General features: G+C 40.7%; 1 long non-coding RNA gene across 3 annotated transcripts in view; it reads right to left on the reverse strand.

Annotated features, from left to right (window-relative positions):
- The window catches only part of LOC105724835 (uncharacterized), a 29,785-nt gene extending 13,037 nt beyond the window's left edge, over positions 1-16,748 (reverse strand). Inside the window, exons 1-5 of one of the 3 annotated variants that reach the window (XR_001109120.2) lie at positions 16,538-16,748; positions 9,319-9,575; positions 7,243-7,354; positions 5,168-5,287; positions 1,277-1,698 (exon numbers count right to left, since the gene is read on the reverse strand). This is a non-coding gene — a long non-coding RNA (uncharacterized LOC105724835). Of the gene's footprint in view, positions 1-1,276; positions 1,699-5,167; positions 5,288-7,242; positions 7,355-8,904; positions 9,297-9,318; positions 9,579-16,537 lie in introns of those variants that run through there. The other 2 variants (XR_001109119.2, XR_010337017.1) reach the window with 2 other exon arrangements.
- Positions 16,749-19,536: the final 2,788 nt, after the last annotated feature.

A 19,536-nucleotide genomic window follows, 5' to 3' on the forward strand; every position in this document is an offset into this window, starting at 1 on the left:
TAAGAACAATTATCTTAAACGAGAGCTGGTTGAGGCTCTGGGCTTAATGAATAACAAAAAGATGATGGCAAAAGAAACAGAAGATATCGACGACTAAAAATAAGACTTAATACTTTTGGCAGAGCCAAGTTTACCACTGTGTTGGCAGGAGTTATTGCTCCTCCTTGTGTGACTTCGTTGGGGACATTTCATTGTTTATACAGAAAGTGTAAACATAGCTGTTGATTTAACAAAACACTGTTTTTTATTCACTGTCTCCCCCAGCCACGGTAAATAGCCCAACATTTAAGCTCATAGGCTTTGATGTGAGTTAAGGTAAGATTCAGTTGTGCTGGTCATAGCTGTGTGCCTTAGGACAAACTTCCTACCCTCTCTGGGTCCAGTTTCCAGATCTCTGTAGTAATCACAATCCTATCTATCTCAAAAAGCAGTTTTTAGGATACAATGAGGCAATGTGTATAACCACCAGAGCATAATTTTGGGACAGAGCAAATCCTTAATGAATGTCGGGGTGAAATGGGGTGGCACTTTGCTGTTGTCAATTTATCTAAATAAAATCCCCACTTACAAACACCTGGTACAGAATAAAATTAACAGTCTCCAGGGTCAGCGCTAAAACCTCAAACTCTGAACAAGTATCACACAAAATGCTTGCGTAAGGTAGCTTTCCGTAAAGAAATGTGACGAACCCTGAAAGAAAAATTGAGGATAACAGAAATGTCCACTTAAGACAGTTAGACAGACATACTCAAGTGTTTGTGAAGGGAATATGACACATTACCGTCAGGTCTTTTTGAGCTGGCGGCAGGTTCTCTCTGAGGATTCTAGAAATTCAAATGGCCTGACATGAGTTTGAATTTGCCAAAGCATCCTCATAGGACCTCTTGAGAATGTAATCAAAGACTCCCTGGGAACTGCCACAGCCAGCTCAAAATTACAAATGCAGGGTAGGCGAAACATCCCCTTGTTTCCCCATTTCTACCCTCAAAGTAGAAATGGGGAAACAAGGGGAAGCTGCAAAGTGATTGTAGGAAGGTCCCATAACAGGACCATAGTAGGAGGAATGTGTCTCAGGAAGGGTGAAAAAGTTATTCTACTTCCTCTCATCCTTCTCTTCACCAACCTCTCCCCAGAGGGCATGGGCTAGGGCACTGGACATCCTCCAAACTTGACCAGTTACATGACATCACTCTAATATAATGTTCTTAGTCTATTTTGGTTGCTATAACAAAATACCATAAACTGGTTGACTTATAAACAGGAACTTATTTCTTACCGTTCTGGAGGCTGGAATGTCCCAGATCAAGGCACTGATAGATTCCATGTCTGGTGAGGGTCTGCTTCCTGGTTCTTCTCACTGTGTCTCACATAGTGAGGGCGTTCTATGAAGTGTCTTTTCAAAGGGCACTAATCCCATTCAAGAGGCCTTCTTTGTTATTGCTTAATTGCCTCCCAAAGCCTCTACCTCCTAATACCATCACCTTGGGAGTTAGGATTTCAACATACCCATTTTAGAGGTACATAACATTCAGCCCATGGCAATGATGAAATTGTATCCTTTTAGCAGCAGGTGCAAGATCCATCATCGTTGGGAAAAGACCCTGGGTCAGCCCACTTTAGCCAGGAAAGTACCCATGTGGTCCTGGATGCTGGCTTCCACAAAATTATCCTGCGAAGGGTAAGATGTCTGTGACACTCCTGAAGTGAAGGAGGAAGAAGAAGAGACAGGAGGAAAGAGAAAGTTAAAAGAGCGAGAAAAAAGAAGAGTCAATGCAGAAATGGAGAAGACAGCCCCTCAAATTCTCACCAAAGCCACTAAGCCCATAAAAGCTTAGAAGTGTGGATTAAGAGTATGAGTGGTATTTGTGTCCAGGTTGACAGATCACAAAACAGAAAAAAATACAGGCAGAAGTAGAGCTAGAAGGCAATGTGACCTCAGCTGCTAGCTGGGTTACATAAACTATCATATGATTAAACATGCAGTAAGTCCTCCTTTAACATTGTTGATAGGCTCTTGGAAACTGCAACTTTAAGCAGAACTATGTGCAGCAGGTCCTCAAATGACATCATTTCATTCAATATGGTTTTATTATAACATTGATTTAAAAAACTGGTTTTTCTCACACATCATTTTGCTTAAAGTCATAGTTTCCAAGAATCTATTGAGGACATTAAGTGAGAATTTATTGTATATATTTTTACTAAGGGCTAAAAATATTAAGGTGAATAAATATCTCGAGGTGAGACGGTGTGTAAGTGGCATGCCAATCAGAGGGAACTCCCGTGCATATGCACAGAAACTACCATGCACACAGTCACGCACCCATCAATATTTGTTGAACTCCTGCCATGTGCAAAGGAATTATATCAGGCTGTGGAGCCCCATGTTGAGCAAAACCAGAGTCCTGGCATTCACACACCAATGAGAAAGATAAACGTTAATCAAGTCACTGCACAAAAGTCTGTAAAATGACAGTAGTCAGAAGGGCTATGAAGAAGGGTCACACGGTGCAATAAGAGAATGAATGGGGAGACTGGCCTCATCAGGGGGATCAGAGACCTCTTCCCCAAATAAGCAATGCTTGGCCTGAGAACTGAATGATGAGACCTTAACTAGGTGAAGAAAATAGAGCAAAGCATCCCAGGAAGAGGAATATGGGTGGCAAATTGCAGGACTGAAAGAATGCAACGTGTGTTTAGGGTAGAGAGCCCTAGAGAGAATGAGCAGCATGAAGCCGGAAGGTTGGAAGGAGCAAGCTTCTCAGGGACTGCAGAGCATGTTACTGAGTTTAGTCTTTACCTGCAGGGAGAGAGGAAGTCACTGACAGGAAACTGATAGGAACACCCAAGAAAGTCTGAAAATGGCAGATGAGTCCTCTGTGTACGCATAAAGTGTGTCTCCACTTTACTTAGCATCTCAATTAACTATATATTTGGATTACTCTGAGTAGCTGGGCATGCCCCAAATGAGAAAATATTTAATTAATATCGTTAACTTAGAAGGTTGGGCATGGTGGCTCACACCTGTAATCCCAGGATTTTGGGAGGCCGTGGCAAGTGGATCACTTGAGCTCATGAGTTTGAGATCAGCCTGGGTAACATGACAAAATCCCATTTCTACTAAAAATACAAAAATCCTGGTGCATGCTTGTAGTCCCAGCTACTTGGGGGGCTGAGGTGGAAAGATCTCTTGAACTTGGGAGGTGGAGGTTGTAGTAAACCGAGATTGCACCACTGCATTCCAGCCAGCCTGGGTGACAGAGCATGACTCCACCAACAAACAAACAAACAAAAAAAGACAAAAAGTAATAAAAGAAAAAAATATTATCTTAGTAACTACATTTCCATAATCGGTATTTTTAAAATGAATTTTCTATCAACACACAAGAAAAACTCTAAATTCTGAACTACTTACTGAAATGTAAATGCCCAGGATGTAAATTCATAACTCAATGTTTAATTTTTAGTGACTTGAAGAATACTGGTCAAACAGCCGGAGTTCTTTTTTTTTTTTTTTTTTTTTGAGACAGAGTTTCACTGTTGTTACCCAGGCTGGAGTGCAATAGTGCAATCCTGGCTCACTACAACCTCTTTCTCCCAGGTTCAAGCGATTCTCCTGCCTCAGCCTTCTGAGTAGCTGGGATTACAAGCACCCACTACCACACCCAGCTAAATTTTTTGCATTTTTAGTAGAGATGAGGTTTCACCATGTCAGCCAAGCTGGTCTTGAACTGCTGACCTCAAGTGATCCGCCCTCCTCGGCCTCCCAAAGTGCTGGGATTACAGGTATGAGCCACCGCGCCCAGACCAGAGTTCTAATTCTGACTCTGCCTCTTATTAGTCACATGGCCTTGCACAAGTCTCCAGATAGTTATTCATTGTGCTATTATTTGTAATAGAAAAATATTGGAAACGCCCTAAAGGCCCATACATAGAAGTTTGGTTGATAAACTCTGGTACAAATATAAAAAAGATTTCTGTTAAACTTTATAAACTGATTTCCAGACCATATTACTAAGTAAAAAAAAAAAAAAAATTACAATATGTAGTATGCTACATTTTGTGTGATAAAGACAGTGTTGAGATTCACTGAGGATGGTTGGCAAAATATTAAGGGAACTATTAGGGAAAGTTATAAGATTATAGTCTCAAACCTTTTGGAAGGCCGAAAGGTTTTCATAAACTTGTAATAATGGAACAGGCTGAAGGCAGCCAGTTCTTACCTTAGAGCATTAGGTCATAGGATGAAGATTAGGATAATAGAAGCTTCCCCAGTTAAGTCAGTTTACTCCACATTCCTTTGTCTCTACTCTAATTGTTTACTCAAGTAAACTTTGTGCTGGATGGGCCTCTCAGGGGAACGTTGAAGAGGGATTACCCATTAATGGTGTTTGTTCTGGGCCCTGGAACCAAAGCTTTTATCATTTGTAAAACCACTTTTAACCATGTTAATTATTCACAAGTGTGTTGACTTAGAACCTCTGTTATTAAATCTATACTAAATAAATGCCAGGAGGAACAGCTAGTAGGGGGTCAGATAGCTGCAACTGCCCTCTTGAGTGTAGCTGACGACCTCCCTAGCCCACTCATTCACTGTACTCGGTGTGTGAGTGCATTTTATTCACTTGTCGTGGAGTTAGGGTTTGCTGGACAGACCCCCACAGGTGGTGATCAATATCTCAACAAAATATATATTCATTCATTTATTTAAAAAAAAGAAATACAGAATATATGATGAATGAATATATACTCATTCATTCATTTTTTTTTTTTTTAAAGAAATACAGAAAGGATAAATAAGAAATAAATGAATTTGGTTACACAAAGAGGGTTGAGGAAATGGAATGGAAAAAAATGAAAAGGGGATGGGACCTGTCTTGGTATAACTTTCATATTGTTTTGAATTTTGAACAATGTTGTTTTATTTTACATATTCAAAAAATAAAATTAAATCAACAAGAATGGGGGAACAGAGACTTGAAAGTGAAAGAAATGAATAAATTTGATTATCATCAAATTGGTAACACAATTGGAAAGAAAAAATAATTAATCCAAACAACTTTTGGACACAGCAACAAAGTATTCTAACTTATACACCTTCAGTGGAATAGAGTCTAAGAGTCTAAGACCACCCACCTCCCCCGCAAAAAAAGAATATTAAACTTACTTGCTAGGTTTGCTTTTGGTAATGGTGTTGGTGAGGCAGTTCTGGAACTGTTTTGTGTATATTGCAAGACTGAGCAAATGAGTGAACGTCTATTGACATTTTGAGGTACCAGGGATTTCACTGTGGGAGAAAAAAGATACAAATATAGATTAGGGGAAGGAGAGGAGGAAGATCCTGTATTATTGGATTGGGTATCAGTTGGTGGTATCATTATGAATTCATGATTTTGACGAAGTATTTTCCTCTTCTGTCCATTGGAAGACCCTAAAAACAATTTTGCCACAGAGTAGTGAGCACACACCGCACCCATATCTTGCTCTCTAAATACCATTAACCAGACTCTTTGGAAGCATAGATCATTTCAAGGTGAGCCTGCAACATCTTGTTGTGCCAGAAATGTTAAAAGTGCTCAATAACTGAGCAAGACGTGTCAAAGAGATACAAGAACCAGTTTAAGGGGGCTCCCACTCATCAAATTTGGGGCAATGCATACTCAATAAAATAGAATTCATGAGTTCATACTGAAATTTAAAAAAGTTTATTTTTGAGACAGAGTCTCGCTCTGTTACCCAGGCTGGAGTGCAATGGTACAATCTTAGCTTCCTGCAACCTCCGCCTCCTGGGTTCAAGCGATTCTCCTGCCTCAGCCTCCTGAGTAGCTGGGATTACAGATGCATGCCTCTATGCCCGCCTCCTTTTTTTTTTTTTTTTTTTTTTTTGTATTTTGTATTTTAGTAGAGATGGGGTTTCACTATGTTGCCCAGGTTGGTCTCGAACTCCTAAGCTCAGTCAATCCACCTGCCTCGGCTTCCCAAAGTGCTAGGATTATAGGTGTGAGCCACCACGCCTGGCCAAAAAGAAATTTTAAAGGGATTAGGAAGAGAAGGAAAGCCTTTTTATAGAAAACCGCCAACTAATAAACATAGATAAAATGACAGAAATATAAAATTGCCAGTCAGGCAAGGTGGTCACACCTGTAATCCCAGCACTTTGGGAGTCCTAAAGCAGGTAGATCACTTAAGGTTAGGAATTCGAAGCCAGCATGGTCAACATGATGAAATCCCCATCTCTAATAAAAATACAAAAAAAAAAAAAAGCTTGGCATGGTGGTGCACACCTGTAATCGCAGCTGCTCAGGAAGCTGAGGCAGGAAAATCAGGACCCAGGAGGTGGAGGTTGCAGTGAGCCAAGATCATGCCACTGCACTCCAGCCCAGGTGGCAGAGCAAGACTCTGTCTCAAGAAAAGAAAAGAAAAGAAAAAGAATAAAAAATTGCCATTTCAATGGCCCAGCGCTGTGGTTCACACCTGTAATCCCAATACTTTGGGAGGCCAAGGCAGGTAGATCACTTGAGGTCAGGAGTTTGAGAACAGCCTGGCCAGTATGGTGAAACCCTGTCTCTACTAAAAATACATAAATTAGCCAGGCATGGTGGCAGGTGCCTGTAATCCCAGCTACTTGGGAGGCTGAGGCAGGAGAATCACTTGAATCCAGGAGGCAGAGGTTGCAGCAAGCCTAGATGGCACCACTGCACTCCAACCTGGGCAACAGAGCAAGACTGTCTCAAGAAAAAAAAAAGGAAAAAAAAAATGCTGTTTTATAACTACCATAGTAATGTTTGATTCACGAAGGAATCATCTGTGGATACTAAAACCATTGGGAGAAAGTTGGGGAAATAGGTATTCACACAGTCTCAAAGTAGCACATCCCAAGTTATATTTTAACTATAAAGAAAAGGAATAAGTATGGTAGAGAAATCCAGTAGACACCACCTTAATTAAGAACAAATTCAACATCACCAATTTTTAAAACAATTCACATAAGGTGCTAAGACCTATGACACAACCACACCCTATGCAATATTCTTGCCAATAATGTTTAACCAAAGTCAAGTCATGGGAAAACAATCAGACATCTGCAAAAGAACTGGCCCGAACTCTTCAAAAATGTCAATATCATGAACAAATTTTTAAAGGGCTGGCAAACTGGTTTACATTAAAGATCACTAAAGAGACATGAAAATAAATGCAAAGTCTATCATTGCCCAAATCTTGAATTAAAAAACAAAAACTGACCTGAGCATGGCAGCACGGACCTGTGTTTCCAGCTGCTCAGGTGGCGAAGACGGGAGGAATGCCTGAGCCCAGGAGTTCGATACCAGACCGGCAACAGAATGAGACCTAGTCTCTAAAAGTATGAGTTAAAAATTAAAATTAAAAACCGTGCTAGAAAACATTATTGGGCCAATTGCAGAAATTTAAATATACACTTCATATTAGAAAATAGTATTGTGTCAATGTTAAATATGACCAGAGTGTCATCTTTGCATCATGCTTATATATAGGAAAATGTTCTAATTTTTTAGAGAGACATGCAGAATGTTTTGGGGCTTGGGTGTCACGATATTTGTACTCTCAAATGGTTCAGTTAAGGATATACACTTACAAAGGGAGAGAAAAGAAGAAAATGTGACAAAAATGGTAAAATTAGTGACATATAAATAGCATATGAATGTTCATTGCACATTTTTCACAAATTTTCTGTAAGTTTGACATTTTTCAAAGTAAAACATTGGGAATACGAAAAAAAGGGAGTTTTTTTTTTCGCAGTCATGGCAAGATGATAGCATAGTTAGGCAATCTGAGAACCAGTAAATATTCCTCTGGGCTGATACTCTCCCAGAGCGCAAGCCCTCACCGAGAAATTAAGCAAAAACAAAATCGGTAAATGAATACGAAGTATCCAGTGAGATTTGAATTTGAGATAAGCAACGAACAATTTTTTGGTATAAGAATGTTCCGCCAGGCATGGTGGCTCACATCTGTAATCCTAGCACTTTGGGAGGCCGAGGCAGATGCATCACCCGAGGTCAGGAGTTCGAGACCAGCCTAACCAACATGGAGAAACCCTGTCTCTATGGAAAAAAAAGAAAAAGAAAAAACAAATTAGCTGGGCATAGTGGCTCATGTCTGTAATTCCAGCTACTCGGGAGGCTGAGGCAGGATAATCGCTTGAACCCAGGAGGTGGAGGTTACGGTGGGCCAAGATGGCACCATTGCACTCCAGCCTGGGTAACAAAAGCAAAACACCGTCTCAAAAAAAAAAAAAAAAAAAAATTCCAAATAGTGTGTGGGACACATTTTATTTGCTCTGGCAACCCCACTGAGAGGCACTTTGGTCTGTTCCATGCCCAGGGCATAAAGCATGCCATTTCAGGAACCAGGACAGTTCAAGGTCAGGTCCATTTATCTTTTTTATTTACTGTTTTTATTTAATGGACCTCTATTTTCTTGATTGAAGACCACTCCTCAGGCTGTATTTTGTCCTTACATATTGGCAGTGTAACTCTACCATAGGCTCAATTTTTTCTTACCAAATTTCCAAGCTCTTTTCTACTCCCACCACCTTTGACTATCTGGTCCTTCCCGGTTCTCATTCTCTTCACTGCTTTTTCCCTTCTCAACTTCCACCTCTTTGGCCCAGGAGGGAATATCATACCTCCAAAACAATGAATGATCACTAGCAAGGATTGCTTCTGGAAATGTGAATCATTGCATTAACCCCACCCAACATTATTAGTTAAATGCTTTGACGTAGGCTGACCTGGGACTCTCCTCTCCCAAAAGAAACCCTAGATGTCTTGACCTAGCTTTTTTGATACATTTGGCAACCATCAGGTTCAGAGCAGCTCAGCGTAAGAACTAATTAATATGTTACATTGTTAATTTCCCTCTTACCACTCAAGCCCCTTCTTTTTTGGTCTTCTTTTTCCAGTTCCTCTTATTTTTCTTAAGGTCTAAATGTTAGACAGCATCACTATTAAATCCTGGGCCTTTTCTCATCTCTCTCTCAGACCTAGTACTTCCCAAAGTTCAATCAGATAATTATCAATTTCATGATTTTTGCCATCTCTGGATAATTATTTACTTATTAATAATTATCTGTAAATAGATTTGACTTTTAAAAATGTATACATTTTAAAAGAAAGCTTTATGTCACAACTCTAATTGAAAATCCAGTTTCACAAACAGAAGATAAATCTAAACATAAAAACAAAAAACCCAAAATATATAATTTAACTTTTTACTTAAATTTCAAATAATCAGTAAGAACAAATCATTACAAATACAAAAACTTATAAAAATACACACCTCAATGAGAAAAATTGAACTGTTCCTGATTCATTAAGAACAATAGATGTTTGGCTTCATATTCTTTGACTCTTGCTTACAGGTAGGGAAGCTGAAGCCCACTAGGGCAAACAACTTGCCTAAGATCAAAGCAAAATGCAGGCAGAGCTGGAACCATGGTCTTGAGACCACTGAGTCCCAGCTGCAGAATATGGTCACACAATCCATAAAGGAACAGTAGCTCTTTGAGGTATAAGGATTCAGTCAGGGAACAGGAGCTTGGTACAATATAAACCTTGAAGTCAGAAAGACCTTGGTGAAGTCTTAAATAGACCAGTAAAATCATGTTGCCATCTGCCTGTGATTGTGATTTTACCACTTTAAGCCTTTGTTTTCTTTTCTTTCCTTCCTTCCTTCCTTCCTTCCCTCCTTCCTTCCTTTCTTCTCTTTCTTTCCTTCCTTCCCTCTCTTTCCTTCCTTCCTTCCTTCTTTCTTTTTTGAGATGGAGTCTTGCTCTGTCACCCAGGCTGGAGTGCAGCGGAGCAATCTCAGCTCATTGCAAAATCTGCCTCCTGGGTTCAAGCAATTCTGTCTCAGCCTCCTAAGTAGCTGGGACTACAGGCACTCACCACTATGCTGGGCTAATTTTTGTATTTTATTAGAGATGGGATTTCACCATATTGGTCAGGCTGGTCTCAAACTCCTGACCTCAGGCGATCTACCCACCTCATCCTCCCAAAGTGCTGGGATTATAGGCATGAGCCACCATGCCTGATTGAAGCCTTCATTTTCTAGCATAACTCACAAATTGTATAATTTTAAGAGGACAATCAGACATATGTACTTAGTTTTCAGCCCAGTGGTTATCCAACCAGTAGAAATTTCTTTTCTTCCTCTCCTGCCTTTATATCACCCACACAGCTCAGATGTGCCCAACACCAGCTCTATTTCCTTTTGAAAGAGATACAGATTCTTTGAAGAATCTGTATTTATTTCCATTGTATCTCTGTGTCCAGGACGAGGAGAAGGGCCTCTATCTGTGCAAGGCTGATTGGTAAGGCGAAAGGCAGTAGCTTCTTGGCTTCTGCTGCAGGGTGAGTCTTTAAAGATGAAGATGGCCTAGAGATGAGTCTGAATGCCAGAGGATAACCCCAGCTTTGAGCAGTGATGGGTGATCTACAGGCTATAAAGAAGTAGCCCCCGTGGCCCAGGAATGGACTCAGCTTCCAGATCCAGTGAATGCTCAGAGACTTCTATTAAAGTCTAACTCTGGGAAAGCCCTGAGGTCCAGGTTATGGTTAGCAAGAAGTCTACATCATTTGATGAATGTGAAGAGAAGAGAGCTATTCCCATGGAGACAGTTTGAGAGGCATAACTGTGGGATCTAAGAAACAGCTGGGAATTGAGTATTCAATGTCCACAGAAAAAGACGTGGCTGAGACTTAGAAGTGCGGAGAGGAGGGAAGGACAGGGTGGCTGGTCTCCATGGCACAGGAAGGAAAGCAGAACTTCCATTCTTCACTTTGGGGGTGAGATTAGTTGAGGGCAATATTGTAAAGCATGCAACCCATCCATAGAATGGAATCTGGGGGAAGTAGATCACCTAATGGAAATGTTGGATGGTTTCAGCATTGTAAAAATTATAGGAAATGATCAAAAGGGGAAAACCAAAATTGGGACTTTCAGGCATACCTGAGATTCCATGTGTTCTTGGAAGGAATCCAGATGGGTCTGGATTCTTTATGGTGCCATGGAAGACAGGTGGCAAAGTAACCAAGAGATTGCCACAACTAGGGTGAAGGCGTGGACCACCCATTCTGAAAGTGGGCCTGGAAGTACAGGGTGGGTCAAAAGGAGCAAATCACTGGAGATGAACTAAGGGAAGAAAACGTGCCATGAGTTCACGAGTCTTAAACCTCAGCATCAGATACCAACAAGACGGCTAAGGAGAGAGACTGGAAAGACCAGAAAAGCAAGAGGACTTCTCTAAGACCCTGTGGATATGTGTTCAGGGACCTTTTTAACCAATCATACAACTGTAGCTCATCCCATCCTCCTCAGAGGGCATCGAAAGGGAGTGAAGAAGGAAATCTGAATGCTGGGGCATATATCCAAAGAAGGTGGAACCAGAGAAGAGATTATTTAAATTTGAAAAGATTGAGATAAACTAACTGGCAAGTTCAAGATTTGTTTCCATAGTTCCTAGAGGCAAGTAGAGTGTCAGAGCAAGAATGGATCAATTTCAGGGGAGAAAGTGCATTCATCTGAGTCAGATCTTAAGTGTTCAATTTCAGAACTTGTGTTGCCTTTACCAGATATTCAACACTGCAAAAACTGGGCCTTTGTTTTCCTCATATCACAGGCACATATCAGGCATTCAACATTTGCTGAATACATAAAATGAATGAATGAATAAATAAATGACTCATTCTAGAATAGCAAAGTTTAGGTTTTAATTATTATGAGTATGCTATCTCATTGATTTTCCTAAGATTTAAAAACGTGCTCTGGAAATAAAAATGTTTTGCTTTACACAACATATCTGGAATAGTTTAAACTAAGAGACTCTTTGGCAGGGAGAATCAGGATATCCTGATAGCTCTTTGCTATTCCTCATGTCACAGAAGTCAGAAAAGTCCAGTCAAAGCCTTGTGTAAAAGATCTTTGCAAAGACTGCTTAAGTAGAGCTTCCCAAGGACACTTGGGAAGGTTGCCTCTTTCCCAATACAACATTGTAGCTCCTCTCTCTCCATCTTCCATCAACCATGGGGCAAAAGAAAGATCATCTGTCTCCTTTGATATTCTAAAGAGGTTGATGTCTGACTGGAGGTTCTTCTCTGCCCAAACATCAAAATTCTAAACATATTTTTCAATTTTCCCACATCTAGCCTGATTTACAGGAAAGCTGAAATATGTTCCAGATCTGGAGACATACTTGATTAATGGAGGTATAATGAGCATTGTTGGCTGCCATCCATTCTCACCTTTCTCCCTCAGAACAGGACCCAGATTTTATTTAGTATCTCACTCTCCCTCATGTAACTCAAGTGCCCCTAAAGCAAGCTGGCCCACGCCCCTAGCTCCAAAGGTAGAACTGATGGTCTAAGGCAGTAGTTCTCAGCTTGGGAGTTGATTTTGCTCTTCAGAGATATTTGGTAATTCGTAAAATATGACATTTTTTAGTGTCACAGTGTGGGGGGAGGCATCTAGTGAGCAGAGGCCAGAAATGCTGCTAAACATCCTACCATGCACAGGACAAGCCACAACAAAGAATTATCCAACCCAGAAAGAGAATAGTCCTGAGGTAGAGAAACCCTGGTTTAAGGGTTATGGTATCCCCCTTACAAGGGAGTGATTTAAGAAGAAGACTTTTGAGTTAGGAAAACAATCAGCAAGATGGCTGCCAAGAGACACCAGACATTTACAACCCCACCCACCCACCTCAGCAAGAAAGGACCAAGGCAATAACTACAGAGCTAAGATTTGAATGGAGTGCCAAAGGGAAAGTGCCAGAATGCAGTGGGGAAGTGGAGGTGCAGCTGTGGTGATTAGAAGCCTAGGTGGGCAGCATGGAGACACCTGGACTCTGCAGCATCGTCTCCTCCACATGGATCACATCTGCCTGGAGTCAGAAGGGACTCCGCATTGTAGGGAAAAGTCAAGCAGAAGAGCCACACCTGCCCCCATTGCTGCCTCAAACACCTACAAGTCCTTCCATCAGAAGAATCTCACAATCCTTGCAAGACCTGAATCCAGTTTGGAAAGCTGGTGGGAATTCACACAGCCGCATTGCCCCAGATTAGTAGAACAAGGTGCACTATCTAACCACCTCCCATCTGCTGTGAGCCAAGCTGCTATAGCACAGCACCGTCTTGAGACTAGAGCTCGCTCTGGAGTGGTCCCTGCTCTGGGGGCCAGTAGCCACTGCAGCTCTCCAGCACTGGGGTTCCATCCTCATTCCACCATGCCCACATAGGCGGCTGAATGTCATAACCCTAGCTGTACAGAGCATGATCCTAGGATTAGCTGTGACTCGTCGTGTGCAACAGGGAAACCAACTCCCCTTAACCTCACCAAACTTCCAGCTGGAGGAACAGTTGGCCAGTACCATCCAGGGCAAATCTACCCTTGAGGTGGCCAAATCACTGCCAATTACCCTCCCCCAAGCAGGATAGGACACAGAGCCTCCAAAAATCCAAAATAACCTTGGGCCAGTGGGATGTCTATATACATGTACACAAAACCTGGCAAAGCTGCACTGCCATCGCCACAGACTCTCTCATTGTAGGCCACTGAGAAACACAAACACCACTAGTGTGGATTACAACTGAGTAAATTACATAGACTACACTACTGTATCAACCTCAAACCAATGGCAATACACCCCCCAAACCAACACTCTAAGACCCATTCATCTGAACAAAACTTTTCATACAAAACCTACTCTGTAAAATATGAAGAGGCTACTTTTCCTTAAGATGCATAGAAATCAACATAAGGGCACATCAACCATGAAAAAGCAAGGAAACATGTCACCACCAAAGGAAAATAATTCTCCAGTAACAAGCCCCAATCATAAGGACATATATGAAATGCCAGAAAATAATTCAAAATAATAATCTTTTTTTTTTTTTTTTGAGACAGAATTTCACTCTTGTTGCCCAGGCTGGAATGCAATAGCACAATCTCGGCTCACTGTAACCTCCACCTCCTGGGTTCAGGTGATTCTCCTGCCTCAGCCTCTCAAGTAGCTGGGATTACAGGCGCATGCCACCACATCTGGCTAAATTTTGTATTTTTACTCAAGATGGGGTTTCTCTATGTCGGTCAGGCTGGTCTCGAACTCCTAACCTCAGGTGATCCACCCACCTCGGCCTCCCAAAGTGCTAGGAATACAGGTGTGAGCCATTGCACCCAGCCTTAAAGAAACTCAGTGAGATATAAGAGAATACAGACAAACGAGTCAACAAAATTTGGATAACAATTTAGTATTTGAATAAGAAATTCAACAAAGAGATATATATCATTAAAAAGGCCCAAATAGAAATCCTGTAGCCAAAGAATTCAACAAATAAGAGAGCTTCAACAACAGAATAGACTGAGCAGAGGAAAGAATTTCTGAACTGGAAGACAGGACTTTTGAAATAACACAGGTATACCAAAAGAAAAAAAGGAAAAAAATAATAAAAGAATAAAGAAAGCCTACAATACTATGCAACACTACTAAGTGAACAAATACACATATTGTTGACATTCTAGAAGGAGAAGAGAAGGAAAAAGGTGAGAAAAACATACTTAATGAAACAATAGCAGAAAACTTCCCAAGTATTGGGATTGAGATAGACATCCAGGTTCAAGAAGCTTAAACAACTCCAAATATATTCAATCCAAACAGGTTTTCTCTGAAGCACATTATACTCAAATTGGCAAAAGTCAAAAACAAAGAAATAAGTTTAAAAGCAACAAGAGAAAAGCATCAAGTCAAATATAAGAGAATCTCCACTAGACTAACAATGAATTTGTCTGCAGAAAACTTTCAGAGCAGGAGAGAACAGGATGATCTATTCAAAGTCCTGAAAGATAAACTATTGGCCAAGAATATTATTCATAGCAAAGCTTTTCTTCAGAAATAATGGAGAAATAAAATATTTCACAGACAAGCAAAATCTAAGGGACTTCATCACCACTAGATCAAACTTACAAGGAATGCTCAAGAGTCTTACATGTGGAAACAAAAAGAAGATAACCACCATCATAAAAACATACAAAACAGCTGGGCACGATGGCTCATGCCTGTAATCCCAGCACTTTGGGAGGTCAAGGTGGGTGGACCACCTGAGGTTAGGAGTTCAAGACCAGCTTGGCCAACATGGCAAAACCCCGTCTCTACTAAAAATACCAAAAAATTAGCCAGGCATGGTGGCTGGCACCTGTAATCCCAGCTACTCAGGAGGCTGAGGCAGGAGAATCGCTTGAACCCAGAAGGTGGAGGTTGCAGTGAGCTGAGATCACACCACTGCACTCTAGCCTGGGCGACAGAGCAAGACTTCATCAAAAAAAAAAAAAGAAGAAAGAAAAAAAAAAATACAAAACTATAAAATTCACTGGTAAAGCCAATACACAAAGAAAAAACAGAAAGGAATCAAAACTTATCAGTACAGAAAGCAACCCAACCACAAAAATAAACCACTTAAGAGGTAGTAAGAAACAAAGGATTTACAAAACAACCAGAACACAATCAATACAAGGGCAAGATTAAGTCTTTACCTATCAGTAATAAGCTTGAATATAATAAATTAAATTTCCCATTTAAAAGATATAGACTGGCTGAATGGATTTTTTTTAATCGAATATCCAACTATATGCTGCTACAGGAAACTCACTTCATGTATAAAAACACACATAGAATAAAAGTGAAGTGATGAAAAAAGGTATTCCATGCAAATGAAAACAAAAGTGAGCCAGAGTAGCTGCATTTATATCAGACAAAATAGACTTAGAAGTTGTAAGAAGAAACAAAGACGACTATTATATAATAAGAGAAATATCAATTAGGCAAAATAATATGACAATGTTAAATATATGTACACCCAACACTGGTAAGGGAAATATTATTAGATCTAAAGAGAGAGATAGACTGTAATGCAATAATAGCTGAGGACCTTAACACCCCACTCTCAGCATTGGAAAGATCATCTAGACAGAAAATCAACAAAGAAACATTGGATTTAAACAGCACCACAGACCAAATGCACCTGAGAGACATTTACAGAACATTTTCCTCAACAGCTACAGAATATACATTCTTATTAGCATGTGGAACATTCTTCAGGATTAACTATATGTTAGGATATAAAACAAACAAATATCTTTAAAAAAAATTTTTTTTAATCAAAATTATATCAAGTCCAGGCCGGGCATGGTGGCTCACGCCTATAATCCCAGTACTTCGGGAGGCCAAAGCAGGTTGATCACTTGAGGTCAGGAGTTCGAGACCAGCCTGACCAATATGGGGAAATTCTGTCTCTACTAGAAATGCAAGAATTAGCAGAGCATTGTGGCTGGCGCCTGTAATCCCAGCTTCTCAGGAAGCTGAGGCAGGAGAATCACTTGAACTCGGGAGGTTGGAGGTTGTGGTAAGCTGAGATCAGGCCACTGCACTCCAGCCTGGGTGACAGAGTAAGACTCCGTCTCAAAAAATAAATAACAGAGAAGAAGACTTTGACCCAGTTAAGGATACTAAAATATAAAATGAAGTTTGCAAGAGTTTCTTGGAAAGTTCTTCTTGGCTTCTGGAGGCCATCTTCTCTACTGCTGGACATTGTGTTGGGCAAATGTGAGGTCAGGATCTTCCACTGTCATTGTGCCACACTGCGGGCACAAGCCGAAGATGAAGTACACCCACACAAGAGAGCACAGCCACTGGAAAAGCTGGCATTGAAGCTTGCACCACTTCTACAAACACCAGCTTTTGTGAACCAGTCAATATTCTCATTGCTGTATGCATCCTAACTGACCGAAGAAGTATTCTAACTCAACCCTCTGAGGATTTTTTTTTTTAAACGGGAAAGCCATTATAAGAATATTGAAAACTCTAGGCAGAGAGTTTTTATGTTAAGGTTTCTGAGTTCTTTTTTTTTTTTTAGATACCGTTTTTCTCTCTCAACCCAGCCTGGAGTACAGTGGCACCATTACAGTGCCATGGAGCCTCAACCTCCAGGGTTCAAGCAATCCTCCCACCTTAGCTTCCCAAGCAGCTGGGACTACAGGCATGAGCCACCATGTCCAACTAAATTTTGTACTTTTTGTAGAGATGGGGTTTCACCACGATGCCTAGGCTGGTCTCAAACTCCTGGGCTCAAGTGATCCATCCCTACTCAGCTTCACAAAGTGCTGGAATTAGAGGCATGAGCCACCACGCCCAGCCTCTGAGTAGCTTTTTAGTTATATTGTAGTATTAGACCTTTATAAGTGTACTATTATGCCTTAGGTAATCAAATGTTTATGAAGAACCTTTTCCGTAGAGTCTGCCTTGTCCTATATCTTTCATTGATTTCACAAATATTTCTAGAAAGCCTGCCATGAGCCAAATAGTGGCCTAGGTTCTGGAAGACATACAGGTTAACCCAACAGGCAAATCTCTGCCCTTGTGGAATTAATATTTTAGTGAAAAATAAAAGATGGGAAATAAATAACAATAATAAATAGCTAAGTGATATGACATGTAACAAGGTATATAGAGCTCTATAAAACTGTCAACCTGAAATAACCAAAAGAATCAGAATTCAGTTTTAATGAGTTTATTCAAGCAAAAAAACTGGGAATAGCCGTCCTGGAAATACAAACTCCAGAAAAATGAAGGAAGTCAGTGCGCCAAATTTAAAAGAAATTTAACAGGATCAAAACTGTTCCTATAAACTTTATAAAATTAATCAGCGAAGAAAGAAGAGGGAGAAACGAAAACAAACCAAGCTTGCAGGACATTCAGCATTAATCATTAGGCCAGCTTGTTCTCTGACCTGTTTCCTCATAGTTGTTTACCGCCTACTGTGCTGGAATCACACAGACTGTGTCACAAGATTATACTTCCCCTTAACTGTTCTAGAGATAACAACTTAAACATTGTGAAATATTGTTTTCCATTTCAGATATTCTTTCAGATCCTGCATACTGAAACTACTGATGCCAGCTGGTCTGTAGGATTCTATGAGAAGCTGACTCACCAAAGAATGAAGTTTCCACATTCTGATGATTTCATCCCCTTACCACAATGAATCAACAGCCCCAATTTTCCAGCCCCTTGCCCTCCACAATCTACTTAAAAACCCAATCCAGAACTCCCCAGAGGATACGGATTTGAGGATTCCTCTCATCTCTCTACATGGCTGCCTTGCAATCATTAAATTCTTTCTCTGCTGCAAACCATGCTGTCCCAGTGTATTGGTCTATTACTATGCAGCAGGTATATGAACTTTCTGTTCCTATAACAGGATTGTAATTTTTTTTGTTGAAATTTATTACTGGGTGTGATGGCTCATCCCTGTAATCCCAGCACTTTGGGAGGCGGAGTGGGCAGATCACCCAAGGTTAAGATGAGACCAGCCTGGCCAACATGATGACACCCCATATCTACTAAAAGAATAAACAAAAAATTAGCAGGGTGTGGTGGTAAGCACCTGTAATCCCAGCTACTCAGGAGGATAAGGCAGGAGAATCACCTAACCCTGGGAGGCAGAGGCTGCACTGAGCTGAGATCATACCATTGCATTCCAGCCTAGACAACAAGAGTAAAACTCTGTCTCAAAAAGAAAAGAAAAGAAAAGAAAGAAATTTATTTATTTATATGTATTTGTTTTTTTGAAACAGGATCTCACTCTGTCACCCAGTCTGGAGTACAGTGACATGATCAGGCTCACTGCAGCCTTGACCTCCAAGGTTCAAGTGATCCTCCTGCCTCAGCTACCCAAACTGGGACTACAGGTGCATAGCACCATGCCTGGCTAATTTTTGTATTTTTTGTAGTTGTGGGATTTCATCACATTGCTCAGGCTGGTCTAGAACTCCTGGACTCAAATGACCTGCCTGCCTCTGCCTCCCAAAGTGCTGGGATTACAGATGTGAGCCAATGACGGTGCCCAGCCAGGATTATAAACCAAACCTAACCTCCCCTCCGCTCCCCTCCCCTTCCCTCTTCTTGAGACAGAGTCTCAGTGTGTTGCCCAGGCCTGAGCGCAGTGGCATGATCATAGCTCATTGCAGCCTTGAACTCCTGAGGTGGGAGGGTTCAAGCAATCCTCCCAGTTTAGCCTCCTGAGTAGCTGGGATCACAGGCACATGGCACATCTGGCTAATTTTTAATTATTATTACGATTATTATTTGCTTCCCCCCAATTATTTTTTTACATTTTATGAAACAATATAGGTAAAGAAGAAGGTTAATGAGAGAAACAAAGTCTACAGCTGCCTAGGTTACAGCTGCCTGTCAAATGACTCAGGCCCCATACGCACATTCCTTTAAGGTTCAAAATAATTTAAAATTTCAACAGCTTAGATTTTGAATTCTTTTTACAAGACAAAAAAAATATACCAGGTAAAATGATAGATTGGTCAGAATAGATTGGTCAGAATAGAATGGTCAGAATAGACTGCATTGAGAATGTGATTTTTTTTTAGCAAAGACATGAAGGGAAATAGGAAGTGACCAATAAAGATATCTAAAGGAAATTGTTTTAGGCAGAG

This window comes from Aotus nancymaae, unplaced genomic scaffold (genome assembly GCF_030222135.1).
Source record: "Aotus nancymaae isolate 86718 unplaced genomic scaffold, 86718_ANA_hifiasm-v0.15.2.pri h1tg000041l, whole genome shotgun sequence".
NCBI classification, from domain to species: domain Eukaryota; kingdom Metazoa; phylum Chordata; class Mammalia; order Primates; family Aotidae; genus Aotus; species Aotus nancymaae.